Raw genomic sequence first — 5,785 nt, 5'->3', positions numbered from 1 at the left:
AAAGCTTCCTGAGAGAAGGCTCCACTCTGGCCAGGTGCCCATCTCCAAGCCGCACTGTTTGTCAGCGCCTCTTAATTAGCTCGCATTAGAGGCGGAGGGCGGAGGACATCGTTAACCTGGGACTGCACACGTCTCTGCCCGAGCCCCAGGGTTGCTCCGTCGGGGCAGTCAGGAGGGTGGAGGGGGGTCAGAGGCCAGGCCAACAGGGAAGGGAAGGGTCAAAGTGTGGATAGTGTGGTGCAAAGACAGAAAGAAAACGGCGTGGCACGCTTTTTTCCAACGCTCTTGGAAAAAGACGATTGTTTTATTTTTTCGCCCTCTGCGATGATCCTGCTGATGTTGCTCGAGACCAAACTGTGAAGGTTGTGCTGATGGAGCAAATCCTGATGGGGGACACAAGGACTCAGTCTGGACTACACCACAAATATCAGCTTTTGAGAAGAACTCCCTGCTAAAAATAATAGGTTGACTGAGTTTTGCTCAAGATGCATATGAAGGCAGCAAGTAAAGACAGCCCTGACATAACCTGTGCAATTCTGAGTAAAAGCCAGAGAAGCGCACAATGACATGTCTGAGGATGCATGTCCACTCTAGGTACACAGTAACATGTATACTGTATGTGGAGTGCACGGCTGTCTCTGTCTGTCTTTGTCTCAGCACTCCTTCTGTCTGTCCTGTGGCATCTGACTAAGAAACCTGCGGCAGTCAGAGGAAGCATGGCAACAGCATTCCGAGTCCCAAACCCTCCCGCACCACCACTCCCACCCACTCCACCCCTGGCCAGAGGCTGTGCCCTCATTCGCTGTCACCCGTGCCACCGTGCCCTTCTATTGTGTGCAGGAGGGAGGTAGCGGCTGGGCGGTGAGCCGGGGGGGGGGGGGTCCTCCCTCGGGTGCACTCCCCCGCCTCAGTGTCGGTGAAGGTTAAGCTGTATCACAGGCTCTCAGACAGGGCAGGGCGGCCTCCTTATCGGCACGGTGCTGAATAATGCAGCGGGCCCAGTGGAGCCCTGGGTGGAGTGGGTTGGGGAGGTGGGGAAGCGGTGTTGGGTGTGTGTGGAGCCTCCATCCCCAGCCCAGGTCAGATCGGCCTGGGAGGGCTCAGGTGGCGGCGGAGGGAGGGTGGGCAGGGGAGTGGAGGTCCAGGATGCGATCATGGAGGTGATCTCTGCCGTGCCTCTGGGACGCAACTCCACCTGAATTCGGCAGCCTGACGTGCCTGTGTGCAGTGCATTCTAGAGAGGCTGCTCTTGCCAAAAGGATTTGAGTGCACCAACACACGCAGACACACACACACACACACACACACACACACACAAACACACACACACACACACACACAAACACACACACGCACACAGTGCCCTCAAGACACAGGAGAGATCTATGTGAATTGCATGTTACTCTCAAATTAACATTTAATTAGGGAGGGCCACGATTAGCATAAGTAGATTGTTTTGTTGTTATGGGGATTTCTTCAGGGCTGCATGCGTGGGAAAGGCAAAGTGTGCAGTGAGTTCATCGCCTGCAGCTCACAGGATGCCTGCTGACAGATGACCCTTGTTTGACCTTTGTTGACTGGCTGACCGATTTTATTTAATGCAGTGCTGTATTTTCTCTTTTTTGTGTCTGTTTGCGACTTTGCGCAATGCTGTGAACGGATTTCTCTGTAGCGTCAAATTTGCTGCAAGCAATTCTAAGAATCCATAATCTAAGCTGTTTTACATCAAGCTGTGAGAGGAGAAGAATTATTTCTGAAACTCTCCTGGGATCTGTAATCAGCAACAAAAATTTCACTATGGTCAAACTGTATTAACCCCTTTGCTCAATTATTTTGTGCTTAAGTCACACATTGCAGAGAGGGGGAGGACTTCAGTAGTAGCTGACGGCAAACGAGAACAATTTTAATGTAAAAAAACATCTTGTCAATATGTCATGTTTGTCAATGATTTCCTACATTAGCAGTTACAAATGGTCTGTTGTTGCTGTCTCTCAAGACAAAAATAAACCCTCTAAGCAATCTCCAAACAGAATACAAAATGCAATGTTGAAAGAGAGAATTAAATACAAGTGATCACTGAATGGAAAATTACACTTAGTGGATGATTATTTTTTAATGGAAGGACCTCAATTGCTTGATGATGAAACTCGATTACTCGAAAAGAAAATTATATTTGTTTGCTGCTCATCAAGACAAAGTGGTCAACATTGAAACCATATTATTGTGATTGATGGCAGCACTTGTTTTGCACATTGACAAAGACTCAACTTTTTGTTTCTGCGTGTTTGATTATGAGGTGTGTATCTCTATTCGTGTCTCAGAACGTATGTGTTTGCGTGGGCTGGACTGAGTGTGCACTAGACACAAGGCACGGAGGCACTGTGTAATCAACAAATAGACATCATGCCTCATTATTTCATTAAAAAGACCTCAGAGCCAGTCATCAGCTCCGCAGGTCTCCGCACCCACCGGCACACTTAACTCGAGCGCCATAATTGGATATATGATTGACGAGCACCTAGCCCTTCCTTGCCATCCAGCCTGGACTGATTTGATGACACTTGACTCTGACAGTGAGAAGACAAAAAAAACAAGTCCTTGTTATTTTCGCGTTAGAGCCTTTTGACTAATGTGTGGTGGACCAGGGGCGGGGGGGGGGGGCGTTTTATCCGGGAAAAATCAAATAAGCGGCCGAGCCCCACTGCGCCCGATCAGACCCGTTGCTGCGGTTAGATGACGGGCAAAACAAAAGCTGTAATTTGCTGTGTTAAACAGCCAGTTGCTGCTCATGCTCAGGGTAGCCTACATTAGCCCACGGCCGAGCCAGGAGACGCTTCATCAAAGAGGCGATTAGTTGCGAGGTTCCTGGCGGTGGCGGCGGTAGGTCACCATAATGCATCACCTCCGTAATCAAAAGTGCCAACCTGAAGGGGGGAGACATGAGGGCTTCTAAATTGAAAGGGCTGTTAGCGAAGGGCTTAAAAAGATTCGCTGTCCCTACGCTGATCTCACTTCCACCCCCCACACACACAGACACACACCACCCTACCTCCATCAACCCCCCGCCACAGGCTGCCGGCTGGTTAGCCACAGGATGGCTTTTCATAAAAATAAATGAGATTTTTCACCGCCTGTCTGTTCCGCCACCCACGCTAGGTTGTCTCGCCCATCTGCGCGCGGGTGTGCGTCTGTGATCTCGGAGCGCCTCACTGCAGTGGAGTGGACGCTACCCTACCGGGGCAGCTGTGCCCCCCCGCCTCACTCCGTCAGAACACAGTCCTCCAGGCCAGAGTTTATTGAGCAGTTTACTTTTAATGGAGGGTCAGTCATTAACTGATATGCCTCGCTGGCCGCCATTCTGCTGAAATGTTTTGAAGCTGAGGGACAGCAAAGGGGAAGGTCAAAGAACGAGAGCGGGATAGTGATATCAGAGCCACGTGAGTTGCCACGGTAATGGCTAAAAGATAAACACATCACAGCACGCTACGACATTAACCGCGCCCAGCGCAGTATGGCACTACTGGTCGGATGTCTGTTACCATGGGGACCCGCTGGTTCACATCACGACCCTGCAGCTTGGCACCATTCCTAACATTAATGGAGCTGAATTAGGTCAGTCCTACACATTCATACACTAATGACCACGGCTGGTAAAACAAGTGGTCAGCTGTTTCATGTGCAGAGGGGGAGCCTTCCCTGACTGACAGGATTGGTGTTGGGGCACATGACACAGCACGGATGAATGCAAGGAGAAGTGGCAATTGAGCAAATTGGAGGGAAAGGGAGGAAAATGAATATCAAGGGTGAGTAAATTGCCTCCCTGTGCAGAGTGGGAGGATGGGTAGAGTAGAGGTGTGATTTGAGGGAAGAGCCATTTCAAATATCTGAGGCATAGACTGGGCAAAAGATAATCCCCAGTGCCCGATGGAGGAGACGAGGGAGAAGTGTGGCATCTTATCTGTCTTCAGAGCGTCTCCAGCAGGCACATCACACATCTATTCTCACACACACACGTAGGCCTACACATGTACAAGGCTGTGCACGTACCTGAAATACACAGTTAAATAATATGACTTATTAATGTTTTCAAAAATGGATTTATAGTGTTTTGGAACCAAACCCTTCATTTGCTTCAGCTAATTATGAGCTCAGCAATCACTAAACTGTGGGCAAAGGGATATATACGCAGTATTTAGTTAAATCACTAAACTGTGGGCAAAGGGATACATACGCAGTATTTAGTTAAATCGCTGCCATTTTTTTCTTCTGCCATTTCTTTCTTTCTTCATGAAATTCTGAATATAGAAATATGTAAATTGCGGTACCCGCTTTGTTCATTGCAACTGACATTTCAACATATTAATTTTCAGAAGTATAGAATTAGGGGAGGTGCCAAAGTGGACAATATTCAAGGAACCCTCTAGGTTTGCTAAACCCCTGAGAGAGGCGATGCTGTTTTAGAGGTAAGGATGTGATAGTGGAGAGGGGTGAGCTCATTTGCTGCTAACTGCAGTTGGTGGAAACCTCAGACTGCACAGTATGAAGAAACCTTCCACCAAAGCATTTTGTTGTGGCCAAGGGCCACATACAATTCAGTTAATATTGTGGCCCTTCATTCAAACAAGGAACTTGGAAAAGTGCTTGCAACACATATTGGATGTAAAGTGTTATCACATTAAGTCTATTAGAATTAAGTCTGGTCCTTAGTGAAAACTGATGCAGTTCAGCAGAGATGAAGCAATTAGCTTGGGTGAACAGGTCAGATAATACAGTATAACAGCAGTTGCACTGAAAGATATAGTGTAGAACACCGAAGAGATCTCCTCAGATCCAATCAAGTTCTTGGTCTGTTTTGGGAAAACAGTAACATGATATTCATACAAATCTGGTGTGATGTGGAAATGTGCTCAATTGTCAAATTACGTCATCAAGTATGAAAGTGTGAAAAAATGCATTATGTTATGTTGAATATAATTTAATATAGCATAATGAGGACAGTAGCTCCACCAAAGATGATATAATTATCCACTGCTTTTCTCTGATGTGAAGATAAGGGATATTATTTATGTACCACCACACCACACTCTGGGAACAATCATTATTTAGTAACATCTTCCTATCTACCAATAATTGCATATGCATTTCTTCACGAAGAAGGCCTATATTTTCTTTGTTCTTAAGCCAACCATTCGACTAAATTTTCCACAGCATACGATATGGCAAATTTGATGTGCTGCTGACTGACATATCCCTTAGAGCTTCATCCGACCTATTTGCAGCTGGCTCCAGTATAAAGAAATATAAAGCTAAAATATAAAACTGACAGTTTGCCTGCATCTTGTGCTATAGGAATACTGGTGCCAAAAAGGATTTGGCTGTAAGCAAGTTGTTCCAACTACAGGTGGAGATTAGTGAAGTGAGGATGAGAGCTGAAAATCTGTGTTATGTCGGCAAGACCTAACAGTGACATTGTACAGATGTTACCATACAGACAGGTGCAGGTGCGTATTCAATACACTGTCTAAAAGGTAGCAAAGGTTAAAACACTTTAAAGCCAAATAAGATCAAAGGTTATGTATTGATAATGTCTAAGTAACCATGCATTCAGGGGGATCACAACCTTATTCCAATTCAATTTGGACACCCTTACTGACAAAATGGCCTCACAGTGTGTGTGTGTGTGCGTGCGTGAGTGTATGGGTGTGTTCGAAACGGGTAAAGTTGCTGTCTTTTAAGATATCTAACTGGGGAGCAAGGCAGCAAGTGCGGTTCGAAACCGAAAAAA

This window comes from Alosa sapidissima, chromosome 9 (assembly GCF_018492685.1).
Source record: "Alosa sapidissima isolate fAloSap1 chromosome 9, fAloSap1.pri, whole genome shotgun sequence".
Lineage (NCBI taxonomy): Eukaryota > Metazoa > Chordata > Actinopteri > Clupeiformes > Clupeidae > Alosa > Alosa sapidissima.
This window is presented reverse-complemented; position numbering follows the sequence as displayed.